A 16,348-nucleotide genomic window follows, 5' to 3' on the forward strand; every position below is an offset into this window, starting at 1 on the left:
GGACCACTGACACTATCCTCTGAGAGAGAGACAGTGTATGTCTCTGTTCACTGTTTGGCAGAGCAGTAGGCTGGCTTTATCAGTGTGTGAGAGGAGAGGAGAGGAGAGGAGAGGAGAGGAGAGGAGAGGAGAGGAGAGAAGAGAAGAGAAGAGAAGAGAAGAGAAGAGAAGAGAAGAGAAGAGAAGAGAAGACAAGACAAGACAAGAGAAGAGAAGAGAAGAGAAGAGAAGAGAAGAGAAGAGAAGAGAAGAGAAGAGAAGAGAAGAGAAGAGAAGAGAAGAGAAGAGAAGAGAAGAGAAGAGAAGAGAAGAGAAGAGAAGAGAAGAGAAGAGGAGAGGAGATCCCCTGTGATGTGACTATGTAACCAGAGAGCTCAGAGTGGTCACTCCTCCGGTGGAACTCCCAGGACACTGGAGAGTAACTCTAACCCACAACACTACAGCCCTGCACTTCAGAGGGATCTAGTCCAACCCCTAAAAACACAACTGGCTGGAGACTCTGTCCTCAGAAGGCGACTGACCGCCGGCTAGAGCACTTCTCTGATAGAGAGAGCGTTGGGGAGAAAGAGAAAAAGAGGGAGAGAGAAGAAAAGAGGGAGAGAAAAAAAGAGACACTAACAGAGACTTGATTATGTTTTAGGAGCCAAGACACAGCAGAGAACTGATACACTGAAGGTAAGAGGATGTCCCGTCTTATTGGCTCTTTACAGTTTTCTCACCTTGACTAACACATGTTTGACAGCTATAATAGAGACTGATTTACTGGACATGAAGGAAGTGTAAATTAAATCAGTCGAGACAGAGATCTCATTAGAACTAATCCAACTAATGTGTGTCACCTCAGTCATGCACTACTGTACTGTAGCTGTCCACAACTGGATAATGCCATCTCGTCTTAAAACATATTTATTCTACAATGATTGTCAAAGGATATTTATTTATTTTTGCTGAATTGTGCATACCGAAATGTCTGTTTAATATCATGAAATATCTTGCCAGACGTACACCCTTGTGAATGTGTGTGTGTGTGTTGGGGGGTATGTTTGTGATGCTTACACTTGTATGCACATTCTACACATTTGAATGTCTATGGAGTGACGAACCTGAGTCAACAACACCTTGGTTGTAGAGGTATTTTACAACATGGTGTAGCATCTCTGTACACATGTCTGTTTGTCTGTCGCCGCCACGGAACTTTAACAATGTTTACATTCTCACTATAGACGATACGCTTGACAAGGAGTCCCGGGGTGTCCGACACACACACACACGAATGCACACACTGTGTACCTTGGCCACTTTGTGCATTAGTGCTAAAGGGGCTGTTTGTACAGCTCTCTCAACTCACCCTCGGTGAAGCGCCGGTCCCCACCAGTGAATCATTGGTGCCCTGCATCCCTGTGTGAATGACCTTAACAGAATCAATCTTGTACGCATAGCTACACAGGGGAGCCACTCACAGCCATGGAGCATTATCATAGCGTCATTCACATCATTGGAGTCCTCAGTCTTCAGTTGAGGAGACAACTCTGTGTTGTTAAACCACATAGTGTTCCCCGGGAGCCCAGTGTGGCAGAGGAGGCTGGTGGGGGGAGCTATAGGAGGATGTGCTCATTGTAGTGCCTGGAATGGAATGGACTCAAACGTGTGGTTTCCATATGTTTGATGTGTTTAATACGGTTCCATTTGTTCTATTCCAGACGTTCCAATGAGCACGTCCTCCTATAATTCCTCCCACCAGCCTCCTCTGGTGTGTGTATGTGTGTGTATCTTTCGGAGGGGTTGGGTTAAAAGCGGAAGTCACATTTTGTCTGGAGCTTGTGTGCATTTGACCAATAAAGTGTTCATGTTAATAAGTGTACTACGTAGTTTAAACTCTGTTCGTGGTGAGCGTGTGGCTCTTGCAAACCAGTGAGTTGTATCTGTGTCATCCCGCCATAGAAGAGACATGCATAGGAACATACTGCTCTCTGACTCATCCCCACAGACCCCATCACTGTGGAGGTCTCCGTTGTTGAGCTGGCATACATATGACATACTGCAGGGTTATAGTAGTCATCTCTTCTCATAACACAAACATGTGTGGAATGTTACTCTGTCATCCAACAGACGTTGTCCTCCTGCGACTGCTTATCCATGACTACGTGCTCTAAGCGTTTGGTATGCCGGTGCTCTGGCATGGGCCACGTTACCTAGTAGTGCCACAAACAGACAACACTCAAGCACTGTAATGCAAATGGTTCCTTTTGATAGAACCGATGTTAGTATGTTTTATGTTGTCTCCCTTCCTCTTTAAAGGACAGTTCTTTATCTTGGGAAACCATCTTGTCACGAGACGTTTGGATATTTATTGCATGCATCTTAAAGAATTGTGTTCATATTATTTTAGAATGAATGTTTTAATGTATTGTTTTATAATTCTCCTCTATCTTAGAGCAGTTTATCACTCACATGCTATGTTAAACCTACGCTAAATCTATTCTCTCTCACGTTCTAAAACATCCAAAAGTTTAAATTAAGACAAGTTTTGAGCGTTGTGGGGATTTTTTCTTACAGTGTGTCAGGGGGTTGGTATGTTGGGGAGAGAGAGAGTTCTCCCTGCTCTGATGTAGTACTACACTCTGGAAAAAAAAGGTGCTATCTAGAACCTAAAAGGGTTCTTCGGCTGTCCTTTTTTCTAAGAGTGTACAGACCTCCCCTCTCCCCTTTCCTCCCATCCTTTCCTCGCCCCTCCTCTAAACCCCTTCCCTCTCCTCCCATCCCTTCCCCTCCCCTCTCCTCCCATCCCTTCCTCTCCCCTTCTCTAAACCCCTTCCCTCTCCTCCCATCCCTTCCCCTCCCCTCTCCTCCCATCCCTTCCTCTCCCCTCCTCTAAACCCCTTCCCTCTCCTCCCATCCCTTCCTCTCCCCTCCTCTAAACCCCTTCCCTCTCCTCCCATCCCTTCTCCTCCCCTCCTCTAAACCCCTTCCCTCTCCTCCCATCCCTTCTCCTCCCCTCCTCTAAACCCCTTCCCTCTCCTCCCATCCCTTCCCCTCCCCTCTCCTCCCATCCCTTCCTCTCCCCTCCTCTAAACCCCTTCCCTGTCCTCCCATCCCTTCTTCTCCACTCCTTTCCTTTCCCCTCCCCTCCCCTCCCCTCCCCTCCCCTCCCCTCCCCTCCCCTCCCCTCCCTCCCCTCCTCTCCTTTCCTCTCCTCTCCCCTCCCCTCCTCCGCTCCTCTCCCCCATTGGTCGTCAGCTGTGTCCCGGCTCTCAGAGCAGTGCTTCCTGCATGCCAGCTAAACTGAGAAATGTGCTTTACATTATGGCCATGCAGAAGACATGCAGTGTATCTAATTCAACAGGCGGCTCACAGACACTACCCCATACGGTCTGAAGTACCAGTGTGGTAACTTATAGCTACAAGTTTTGCAGCAAATTGAATAAGCCCCATGCTGTCTATACAGTGATTGATATTTTTCAGTCAAAGCCATACTTGTTTAGAATCAAGAACATACACTAATGCTGTTTAGATATTGGTACTAATAAAGGCTTTACCACCTGCCATTTAGCTCTCTCTCTCTAAGTGTTGCCATTTAAACTTTTACTCCAACACAAGCCTTAAAGTGGAGATCAACACTGCATCTTCCTGTTATCCCCAGAACAAAGAATTTGTCAATCATCTCCCAGTGGTCAATCATCCATTGATTCATTATGTATGACCTTCATACTTCTGGACGAAGAGATACCACTCTGACTCCAGTAAGGCCAGAGCCCGCTACTCCAAGCATATGCCTTCCTCCTCCTCATTCTCCTCCTCACTCCTCGTCCTCATCCTCCTCCTCCACCTCCCTGCTCGTCCTCCCCCCTCCTCCCCTCATTCTCCTCCTCCTCCTCCTCCTCCTACTCCTCATCTTCCCTCCTCCTCCTCATTCTCCTCCTTCTCCATCTTCCTCCCTCCTGCTCCTCCTCCTCCTCCCCCTCCTCCTGCTCCTCAGTACTAACCATTCCACTGACAGTCATTAGAACACAGACCACTAATGACCACTCCTCTACATCCGACCTCCTCCTCCTCCTCCTCCTCCATCACCTCCCTCCTCGTCCCTCCTTCTCAGTACTAACCATTCCACTGACAGAGTCATTAGAACATAGGCCATTAATGACCACTCCTTTCTGTCCCACCTCCCACACAACAACACTAAGAGAAGCAGCTGCATCATATCTGAGAGAGGGTGTGCCAGCTATCCAGCTGTGGAGGAGGACATTAGAAATAGAAGGGTTCATAAAAGCTTCGTTACAGAGTAATAAGGCTCTGTAACAGAGTAATAAGGCTTTGTAACAGAGTAATAACACAGAGTACTCCCAAGTGGCGCAGCGGTCTAAGGCACTGCCTCTCAGTGCAAGAGGCGTCACTACAGTCCTCGGTTTGGATCCAGGCTGTATCACATCCGGCCGAGTTCCATTGTCACGACTTCCGCTGAAGTTGGTCCCTCTCCTTGTTTGGGCGGCGTTTGGCGGACGAAGTCACCGACCTTCTAGCCATCGCTGATCCACTTTTCATTTTCCATTGGTTTTGTCTTGTCTTCCATCTCACCTGGTTCCAATTCCATCAATTACATGTTGTGTATTTAACCCTCTGTTCCCCCCCATGTCCTTGTCGGTAATTGTTTCTTGTAGTGCTTATGCTTGGTAAGCAGGTATTTACCAGGTTTTGTTTGACCCATGTATTGTATTGTTCTGTTGACGGTGGTTTATGGATATTAAACGACACCGTTGTAAATCAATTTTCGCTCTCCTGCGCCTGACTTCTCTGCCGCCAGTACGCACCTCACTACACCCATAGGGCGGCTTACAATTGGTCCAGCGTCGTCCGGGTTTGGCCGGGGTAGGCCGTCATTGTAAATAACAATTTAGGTTTCATTTAAATAAAACATATTTTTTAAATAAGGCTTTGTTACAGAGTAATAAGGTTTTGTAACAGAGTAATAAGGCTTTTTCTTAGGGATGGAAAGACTAAATAACCACTGTATGAGTATCTTAATAAAAACAGAAAAATTATTGTTTCATTTGAATATGTCTAATCTGTAAGGTCAGTTGACCCCCAGAGACTAAAGCTGCTGTGATGCACAAACTAACAAAGATCCCCCTTTCTCTCTTTCTCTCTTTCTCTCTTTCTGTCCTTCCTTCCTTCCTTCCTTCCTTCCTTCCTTCCTTCCTTCCTTCCTTCCTTCCTTCCTCTCTCTCTCTCTCTCTCTCTCTCTCTCTCTCTCTCTGAATAAGCATAAATATGGGTTGTATTTACAATGGTGTTTGTTCTTCATTGGTTGCCCTTTTCTTGTGGCAACAGGTCACAAATATTGCTGCTGTGATGGCACACTGTGGAATTTCACCCAGTAGATATAGGAGTTTATCAAAATTGGATTTGTTTTCGAATGGTTTGTAGATCTATCTGTGTAATCTGAGGGAAATATGTATCTCTAATATGGTCATACGTTGGACAGGAGGTTAGGAAGTGCAGCTCAGTTTCCACCTCATTTTGTGGGCAGTGTGCACATAGCCTGTCTTCTCTTGAGAGCCAGGTCTGTCTACGACGGCCTTTCTCAATAGCAAGGTTATGCTCACTAAGTCTGTACATAGTCAAAGCTTTCCTTAAGTTTGGGTCAGTCACAGTGGACACGTATTCTGCCACTTTGTACTCTCTGTTTAGGGCCAAATAGCATTCTAGTTTGCTCTGTTTTTTTGTTAATTCTTTCCAACGTGTCAAGTAATTATCTTTTTGTTTTCTCATGATTTGGTTGGGTCTAATTGTGCTGCTGTCCTGAGGCTCTGTGGGGGGTGTTTGTGTTTGTGAACAGAGCCCCAGGACCAGTTTGCTTAGGGGACTCTTCTCCAGGTTCATCTCTCTGTAGGTGATGGCTTTGTTATGGAAGGTTTGGGAATCGCTTCCTTTTAGGTGGTTGTAGAATTTAACAGCTCTTTTCTGGATTTTGATAATTAGTGGGTATCGGCCTAATTCTGCTCTGCATGCATTATTTGTTGTTCTACGTTGTACAAGGAGGATATTTTTGCAGAATTCTGTATGCAGTCTCAATTTGATGTTTGTCCCATTTTGTGAACCCAGACCTCACAACCGTAAAGGGCAATGGGCTCTATGACTGATTCAAGTATTTTTAGCCAGATTCTAATTGGTATGTTGAAATTTATGTTCCTTTTGATGGCATAGAATGCCATTCTTGCCTTGTCTCTCAGATCGTTCACAGCTTTGTGGAAGTTACCTGCGGCGCTGATGTTTAGGCCAAGGTATGTACAGTGTCTAGATGGAATTTGTATTTGTGGTCCTGGCGACTGGACCTTTTTTGGAACACCATTATTTTGGTCTTACTGAGATTTACTGTTAGGGCCCAGGTCTGACAGAATCTGTGCAGAAGATCTAGGTGCTGCTGTAGGCCCTCCTTGGTTGGTGACAGAAGCACCAGATCATCAGCAAACAGTAGACATTTGACTTCGGATTCTAGTAGGGTGAGGCCGGGTGCTGCAGACTTTTCTAGTGCCCGCGCCAATTCATTGATATATATGTTGAAGAGGGTGGGGCTTAAGCTGCATCCCTGTCTCACCCCACGACCCTGTGTGAAGAAATGTGTGTGTTTTTTGCCAATTTTAACCACACACTTGTTGTTTGTGTACATGGATTTTATAATGTTGTATGTTTTACCCCCAACACCACTTTCCATCAATTTGTATAGCAGACCCTCATGCCAAATTGAGTCGAAGGCTTTTTTGAAATCAACAAAACTTTGCCTTTGTTTTGGTTTGTTTGGTTGTCAATTAGGGTGTGCAGGGTGAATACATGGTCTCTTGTACGTTAATTAGGTAAATAGCCAATTTGACATTTGCTCAGTACATTGTTTTCATTGAGGAAATGTACGAGTCTGCTGTTATTGATAATGCAGAGGATTTTCTCAAGGTTACTGTTGACGCATATTCCACGGAAGTTATTGGGGTCAAATTTGTCTCTTCAAATTTGTCTATTGGGGTGATCAGTCCTTGGTTCCAAATATTGGGGAAGATGCCAGAGCTAAGGATGATGTTAAAGAGTTTTAGTATAGCCAATTGGAATTTGTTGTCTGTATATTTGATCATTTCAGGGATACCATCAACACCACAGGCCTTTTTGGGTTGGAGGGTTTTTATTTTGTCCTGTAACTCGTTCAAGGTCATTGGAGAATCCAGTGGGTTCTGGTAGTCTTTAATAGTTGATTCTAAGATTTGTATTTGATCATGTATATGTTTTTGCTCATTATTCTTTGTTATAGAGCCAAAAAGATTGGAGAAGTGGTTTACCCATACATCTCCATTTTGGATAGATAATTCTTTGTGTTGTTTGTTTAGTGTTTTCCAATTTTCCCAGAAGTAGTTAGAGTCTATGGATTCTTCAATTACATTGAGCTGATTTCTGACGTGCTGTTCCTTCTTTTTCCGTAGTGTATTTCTGTATTGTTTTAGTGATTCACCATAGTGAAGGCGTAGACTCAGGTTTTCCGGGTCTCTATGGTTTTCTTGGACAGGTTTCTCAATTTCTTTCTTAGATTTTTGCATTCTTCATCAAACCATTTGTCATTGTTGTTCATTTTCTTCGGTTTTCTATTTGAGATTTTTAGATTTGATAGGGAAGCTGAGAGGTCAAATATACTGTTAAGATTTTCTACTGCCAAGTTTACACCTTAACTATTGCAGTGAAACATTTTACCCGGGAAATTGTCTAGAAGGGATTGAATTTGTTGCCTAATTGTTTTTTGGTAGGTTTCTAAACTGCATTCCTTCCATCTCTAGCATTTATTAATGTTACTCAGTACCTTTGGCGTTGATGCCTCGTGATTTGGTATTGCTCTGTTCAAGTAGACTGTGATTTTGCTGTGGTCTGATAGGGGTGTCAGTGGGCTGACTGTGAACGCTCTGAGAGACTCTGGGTTGAGGTCAGTGATAAAGTCGTCTACAGTACTACTGCCAAGAGATGAGCTATAGGTGTACCTACCATATGAGTCCCCTCGAAGCCTACCATTTACCATGTACATACCCAGCATGCGACAGAGCTGCAGGAGTTGTGACCCGTTTTTGTTTGTTATGTTGTCATAGTTGTGCCTAGGGGGGCATATGTGGGAGGGAATGCTGTCACCTGTACCAGCTGTTTGTCCCCTCTCTCTCTCTCTCTCTCTCTCTCTCTCTCTCTCTCTCTCTCTCTCTCTCTCTCTCTCTCTCTCTCTCTCTCTCTGCTGTATTGTTGGAAGCTGCCATGGAAAACTAGATGAATTTAAAGCCAGTCAGAGCTGTAATTGTATTCATCTGTTTCTTTTTCTTTCCTTTATTTGAGGGGTGTGTGTGTGTGTAGGTGTCCTCTATTTCTCACGGGCCGGGGAAGGTTATAGGATGGGGGGGTCTGCTATTCCTTTAAGTGTTTGGGCTGGGGGTGAGGGGTATTTGACTTGCCAGATGGGGAGGGCTTAGTGAAGTGGGGTGAGGGTGTAGAGGGGAGAGGGCTGGGGTTAGTTTTCAGTGTCTACATCCGGTATTGTCCCTCTGAGTGGGAAGACTTCACTAAGGGTTTCAGTTGTCATTTTACTGGAACTCTGCCCTTAGTCTTTTTATAACATTATATCGTTGGCTGGCCTCACAGATACAAATGATGATGTCTCATTGGAAGTGATAGATAGATAGATAGATAGATAGATAGATAGATAGATAGATAGATAGATAGATAGATAGATAGATAGATAGATAGATAGATAGATAGATAGATAGATAGATAGATAGATAGATAGATAGATAGATAGATAGATAGATAGATAGATAGATAGATAGATAGATAGATAGATAGATAGATAGATAGATAGATAGATAGATAGATAGATAGATAGATAGATAGATAGATAGATAGATAGATAGATAGATAGATAGATAGATAGATAGATAGATAGATAGATACGTTTTTCCTTGTTAATGCTTTTCAAGCCTTTTCCTTCATTTTGTTTTTCAAATGAGCTGCAAACAAGATCATTAATCAGATATCAAACATCAGCCACATCTGAAGACTAGCACCCCTTTAAAACACTGGTTTTACCATAACCCTCTCATTTCCCCTCCTCTCCTACCATCCCCTCTCCTCTCCTCCTCTCCCCTCCTCTCCTACCCTCTCCTCTCCCCTCCTCTCCTCTCAGTTCCCCTCCTCTCCTCCTCTCCACTCCTCTCCTCTCTCTTCTCTCCTCTTCTCTGTAACGTAACAAATTGTGAAAAAAGTCAAGGGGTCTGAATACTGCACTGTAACAGTTAGTCTATAGAAGATTATCTGTGTGACCCTTACCAAAAGGTCAGTAGTATAATTGCTGGAAAGCTAAGATCCGTGAGGCTTGTAGAGCTGAGTTAACAAGGTGTTGTTGGTCCTATAAACACAAGTTACAGTTAATTTGCCAAAGATACTGCGACACAGTGTGAGGCAACTTTCAGTAGTGCGAAAAATGTATGGAATTTCCGCGATGGTGAAGTCTTTCTGGTTTAGTCTGTGTTGTCTGGCACTTTTGAAGCCGTTCTTACAGCCATGATCAAACCCAAAGTGCAAACCTAATAATAAATGCGTCACTTGTAGAAATAGGTCAATTCAAGAATGTTAAACAACTGTCATGTAGATGTATCTGCAATAGAATACATCTGTGTTCCAGTGACATATTGTTTACACACTACAGTTATGGATGGAAAATGGTCCTACACTAGTAGTGTTACTTATATCCCCTCTCACAGACTGACAGAGTGGTTATGGTACAGGTGTCATATGTTCATTTGACTCGTTTCTCACAGCTTGAAAACAATCTTGCATCAACAGGAAATGTGAATCATTATGTGGATTATAATTAACTGACATTGTGTACAGTATGTATAGCATGCTGAAGATACTATATATCTATAAAATCTCCCTATTTTGGGTGTGGGTTTGGGCATGTCAGACCTTAGTTTTACTGTCTCTCCTTACCCACTGGGCAAAAACTGGCTGAATCAACTTGGTTGGCATATCATTTAACAACAAAAAGTTAATGTGATGACGTTGAATCAACGTGGAAAACTGAGTGGATTTGCAAAAAGTAATCAACATCAGGGAATTGACTCTTATCCCCCCCCCCCCAACTAATTTAAGTTAGTTGAAAAATCAATTTAAATTCAAACTAGATGTTGAAATGACATCTGTGCCCAGTGGGTAAGTCAAAGAGGATAAGACTTAGGTTGAGGCAGCGTTAGGTGAGAGAGGGGGGCTGGAAGCAGTTCATTGTGGTTCAGATGCTCAGAGACCAGGAGTCTTGTCTCAGGGGGATTGAGTTCCTCTGTGAGGAATGATAAAAAAAAGAGGCTTATTTTAACAAGGACTCTCTGGATAAAACATTTTTTCCCACAGACCATGCCATGGGCCTGCTTTAGGGTCAATGTCAGAGACTGACTCTGTTATCTCAAGAGGGCTCCAGAAAGAGCTGGGGGATGACAATGATGTGTACACGTATGCTACTATTAGTTTTGTGATTTGGAAGTTGTCCCCTCCATGTACTGTATAGTTTTTGCTGTTAGTCATACTATTGACCACTACACTAGTTATATCACTGCACAGTTATGTAATGAAAAAAGGTGACCACAAAGTTCTAGAGGTTTGCTTTGTTCCTGTCCTGTACACATGTTGAGGATAGAAGGTACGCTTTGTGTTTGTTCTCTGTTCTGTACTGTTCTCCTGTCTTTGTGGTATTGTATCATAAACTGTGTTCAGCCTGTAAGCGTGTCACTTCTCTGTTTTGTTTGTAACGTCTGAGGTTGTGTTCTATCCATTGTTGAAGGTATCTCTTGTTCTTCTGTTCCACAATGTGTTTGATCTGATTCATATTCTGTCCCTTGTGTTGTCCTGTGTCGAGTTTTCACGTTGGAATGTGTTGATTTGTCTGTTTCAACCTGTCTTGTACTTTGTGTTGTGCTTCTCTCTGTCTCTAGTTTTCTTGTGCCGTGTTCAGTCTCTGGCCTGTGCTGTGTTCAGTCTCTGGCCTGTGCTCTGTTCAGTCTCTGGTCTGTGCTGTGTTCAGTCTCTGGCCTGTGCTGTGTTCAGTCTCTGGCCTGTGCTATGTGTCTGGCCAGTGGTCTCGGTGGTCTGCAGCATCACTGATTCATCACCCCCTCACACCCACACAGGGCTGCATGTTTCCCCATACAGGAAGTCAAGGCTCTCCAGATGTGCTCAGAAAAGCTTTTTGGAAACATTTCTGTCTTTTGTTATTGAACGTCTTTTTTTTTGGTTTCAAACACTGCCTCCCGCTTCCCCTCGGGACACACTCACTCAGTAAGGAAAACTCTCGGTTGAAAATGTGATTGGGAAAGTGGTTCCCACCTCATCATATACTGACTGCAACATCATTGCCAGATGTCCAACTCAAACACGGCACAGTATATATAGATAATCCCCAGAGATACAGAAAGTTTAAAGGCTGCCGAGGGACGTCAGTTTACACACTAACTGTATCCTGGCCTGTGCGTGGGCCTGGCCGCCTGCATGCTCCCTGGTGGGGTGGGTCAAACCATCTTCCATGTCAGGGGGATGGGGGGGTGACACTTTGAGTGTGGTGGGGTTAGTAATGAATGCTGGGAATACCAGCATCCCTGGGAAAATGTACACTCTGGGAACACAGTTTATTCTGCATGGGGATTACAATGACATCTCTAACGCAAACACTTTTCTTCACCCATGGCCAATGGGGGAATGGGACATCAAGTACTAGATCACTGTATTTGACCACTTAAGCCTGATAACACCCTTCAATTGTAGCATCACAATGAAGAAATAACATTGCTTACCATGGAAACAAATTATAATTGTGACATCACTCAAGAGTGGTAAAGCAGCTTTTACTGGTTCTAACATCAGACCTATAAGCTTGCTAAACAAACTGTTGGAAAAAATGGTTTGACCAAATACAATGCTATTTCTCTGTAAACAAATTAACAACAGACTTTCAGAATGCTTATAGAGAAGGACACTCAACATGTACTGCACTGACACAAATGACTGATGATTGGTTAAAATACATTGATAATAGATTGTGGGAGCTGTACTGTTAGATTTCAGTGCAGCCTTTGATATTTTTGACCATAACCTGTTGCTGAGAAAATGTATGTGTTATGGCTTTTCAACCTCTGCCATATCGTAGATTCAGAGCTATCTATCTAATAGAACTCAAAAGGTTTTCTTTAATAGAAGCTTCTCTAATGTCAAACATGTAAAGTGTGGTGTACCGCAGGGCAGTTCGCTAGGCCCTCTACTGTTTTCTATTTTTACCAATGACCTGCCACTGGCATTAAACAAAGCATGTGTGTCCATGTATGCTGATGATTCAACCATATACAACATCAGCAACCACAGCTAAGGAAGTCACTGAAACCCTTAAATTCTTATGAGCAGGTGGGACGGTCGGAACCCCTCGAGAACATTCCGCTGAAATTCAAAAATATTTTTTAGGAATATGTAACTTTCACACATTAACAAGTCCAATACAGCAAATGAAAGATAAACATCTTGTAAAAAAATGCTTTACAGCTAAAGCACAACATATGATTATGTTAGATCACTGCCAAGTCGAAAAAACACAGCCATTTTTCCAGCCAAAGATAGGAGTCACAAAAAGCAGAAATATATATGAATCACTAACCTTTGATGATCTTCATCAGATGACACTCATAGGACATCATGTTACACAATACATGTATGTTTTGTTCGATAATATGCATAATTATATCCAAAAATCTCTGTTTACATTGGCGCCTTATGTGCAGTAATGTTTTGATTCCAAAACATCCGGTGATTTTGCAGAAATACCCATAATAAACATTGATAAAAGATACTAGTGTTATTCACAGAATTAAAGATAGACTTCTCCTTAATGCAACTGCTGTGTCAGATTTCTTTTTTTTTTACGGAAAAAGCATAATCTGAGAACGGCAATCAGAACCCAAAACAGCCAGAGGAATATCCGCCATGTTGGACTCAACAGAAGTCAGAAATAGCATTATAAATATTCACTTACCTTTGATGATCTTCATCAGAAGGCACTCCCAGGAATCCCAGTTTGACAATAAATGACTGATTTGTTCCATAAAGTTCCATCATTTATGTCCAAATAGCCACTTGTTGTTAGCGTGTTCAGCCCAGTAATCCATCTTCATGAGGCGCAGGCACTTCATCCAGGCGAAAACTCTAAAAGTTCCGTTACAGTCCTTTAGAAACATGTCAAACGATGTGTGGAATCAATCGTTAGGATGATTTTAACATAAAACATCAATAATGTTCCAACCGGAGAATTCCTTTGTCTTCAGAAAAGCATTGGAACGAGAAGTAACTCTGTCGGGAGCGCGCGTCATGAGACCAAGGCTCTCTGCCAGATCACTGACTCAAAGAGGTCTCATGAGCCCCTCCTTTATAGTAGAATCCTCAAACCAGTTTCTAAAGACGGTTGACATCTAGTGGAAGCCCTAGGAAGTGCAACCTCATCCATATCTCAATGTGTATTCGGTAGGCCAAGCTTTGAAAACTACAAACCTCAGATGTCCCACTTCCTGGTTGGATTTTTCTCAGGTTTTCGCCTGCCATATGAGTTCTGTTATACTCACAGACATAATTCAAACAGTTTTAGAAACTTCAGAGTGTTTTCTATCCAATACTACTAATAATATGCATATATTAGCATCTAGGACAGAGTAGGAGGCAGTTCACTCTGGGCACGCTATTCATCCAAAAGTGAAAATGCTGCCCCTTATCCCAAAAAGGTTAACTTCTTGTTAATCCAGCCGCTGTGTCAGATTTCAAAAAGGCTTTACGGCGAAAGCAAACCATGTGATTATCCGAGAACAGCGCCCCGCATACAAACACATGAAAATCATATTTCAACCAGGCAGGTGCGCACAAAAGTCAGAAATAGCGATATAATTCATGCCTTACCTTATAAGATCTTCTTCAGTTGGCACTCCAAAATGTCCCAGAAACATCACAAATGGTACTCTTGTTCGATAATGTCCCAAAAATGTCAATTTATTTGGTGCGCTTGATTCAGAAATACATCGGTTTCAACTCGCCCAACATGCCTACAAAAGTATCTAATAAATTGCCTGTAAACTTGGTCCAAACATTTCAAACAATGTTCCTAATCCAACCTCAGGTACCCTAAAATGTAAATAATCAATCAAATTTAAGAAGGAATAAACTGTTTCCAATACCGGATAAAAACAACTTGAAGCGTACTCCAGTTCACGCGCATCAAAACAGTAGAGTTCACCAGGAGTGACACTTACAATGAATAGCACTACTTCTTCATTTCTCCAAAGAAAAATGTCAAACAATTTCTAAAGACTTTTCACATCTATAGTGGAAGCCATAGGAACTGCAAGCAGGTTCCTAATAATAAGGGCATCCCATAGAAACCTAATGGAAAGTCCTATGACAGGGTTTCGCTTGCTATATCAGTTCTGTTATGCTCACAGACAATATTCTAACAGTTTTAGAAACTTTATAGTGATTTCTATGCAAATCTACCAATTATATGCATATCCTAGCTTCTGGGCCTGAGTAACAGGCAGCTTTCTTTGGGCACGCTTTTCATTCGTAGGTGAAAATACTGCCCCCTACCCAAGAGAGCTTAACAAAGAGTTGTAGTCTGTTTTGGAATGGGTGGCCAGTAATAAACTAGTCCTGAACATCTCTGAAACTAAGCGCTTTGTATTTGGTACAAATCATTCCCTAAATTTTAGACCTCAGAATCTGGTAATGGATGGTGTGGTTGTTGAACAAGTTGAGGAGACTAAATTACTTGGCGTTACCTTAGATTGTGACCTGTCATGGTCAAATCATATAGATGCAATGGTTGTAAAGATGGGGACAGGTCTATCCATACAAAAAAAATGCTCTGCTTTTTTGACAGCACATTCCAAAAACAAGTTCTGCAGGTCAAGTTTTGTCTAATCTTGATTATTGTCCAGTCATGTGGTCCAGTGCTGAGACGAAAGAGCTAGTTAAGCAGCACATGGCCCAGGACAGAGCGGCACGTCTTGCTCTTCATTGTTGTCAGAGTAATTAAAAAATACTATGCTGCCAGTTTCTCTTGGCTAAAAGTTGAGGAGAGACTGACTGCATCGCTTCTTTTTATAAGAAACATTAATGTATTGAAATTCTCAAATTGTTTGCATAGTCAATGTACACACAGACACACACACTTACCCCACCAGACATGCCACCAGGGGTCATTTCACAGTCCCCACATTCAGAACAAATTAAAGAAGGCATACCGGGGCGGCAGGGTAGCCTAGTGGTTAGGGTGTTGGACTAGTAACCGGAAGGTTGCAAGTTCAAACCCCTGGGCTGACAAGGTACAAATCTGTCATTCTGCCCCTGAACAGGTAGAACTGTTCCTAGGCCATCATTGAAAATAAGAATTTGTTCTTACCTGACTTGCCTAGTTAAATAAAGGTAAAATAAATAAATATAGAGTCATTATTGCATGGAACTCTGTTCTATCTCATACTGCTCAAATAAACAGCACACCTGGTTTCAAAAAACAGATAAAGCAACACCTCATGGCACAACACCTCCCCAATATTTGACCTAGATAGTTTGCGTGTATGTATTGATATGTAGGCTATGTGTGCCTTCATTTTTTTTTTTATGTAGTTCGGTTCTTGAGCTGTCATGTCATGTTTCAGATTTTGTGTGGACCCCAGGAGGTATAGCTGCTGCTTTTGCAACAGCTAATGGGGATCCTAATAAAATACCAAAATACCAAAATACTCATACCTCCCTAATGATAACAAGATTGTACGATTCCAATTGTGGTTAGTGTGGTGATTGTGACATTGTCCAAAGTTACTCAACAGTGTTGCTTCATGTGCATCAAGTCACTGTGGTCCAAGTCAATGTATTTTTATCCATCTCCTTTGGGATCAACAGGTTCAACTGCAGATGAACGAATGAATGAATGAATGAAATTGTATTTTTGTGTCAAATCGCCAATTGGCAACCCATCCTTTATGGGATTAACTAACACATAAACAAACATTACAATAATTCACTGTGGTAATTAAATGATCATTCTTCTTCCGGCGTTCTCTGCATTGCGGATCTCATAAAGAGTGAAACAATTTAAATAAAAAGTTAATCAATACGTAATAGTAAATAAGGTTATCCAAACAATAATTACATCCCTAGAGCAGTAAAATAACATACATACATACATACATACATACATACATACATACATACATACATACATACATACATACACACACACACACCATATACACACACACACACACAC

The 16,348-nt window shown here is 42.4% G+C and overlaps 1 protein-coding gene across 3 annotated transcripts in view; it reads left to right on the forward strand.

The window, feature by feature from the left end:
- Positions 1 to 245: 245 nt before the first annotated feature.
- LOC112256098 (platelet-derived growth factor receptor beta) overlaps positions 246 to 16,348 on the forward strand; it is a 38,823-nt gene continuing 22,720 nt past the window's right edge. For all 3 annotated transcript variants that reach the window (XM_024429086.2, XM_024429088.2, XM_024429087.2), the window contains exon 1: positions 246 to 675. The gene's annotated coding sequence lies outside the window, so the exon portion shown is untranslated. The remainder of the gene's footprint in view (positions 676 to 16,348) is intronic.

Source organism: Oncorhynchus tshawytscha, linkage group LG08 (genome assembly GCF_018296145.1).
Source record: "Oncorhynchus tshawytscha isolate Ot180627B linkage group LG08, Otsh_v2.0, whole genome shotgun sequence".
In the NCBI taxonomy this organism is placed as follows: Eukaryota; Metazoa; Chordata; class Actinopteri; order Salmoniformes; family Salmonidae; genus Oncorhynchus; species Oncorhynchus tshawytscha.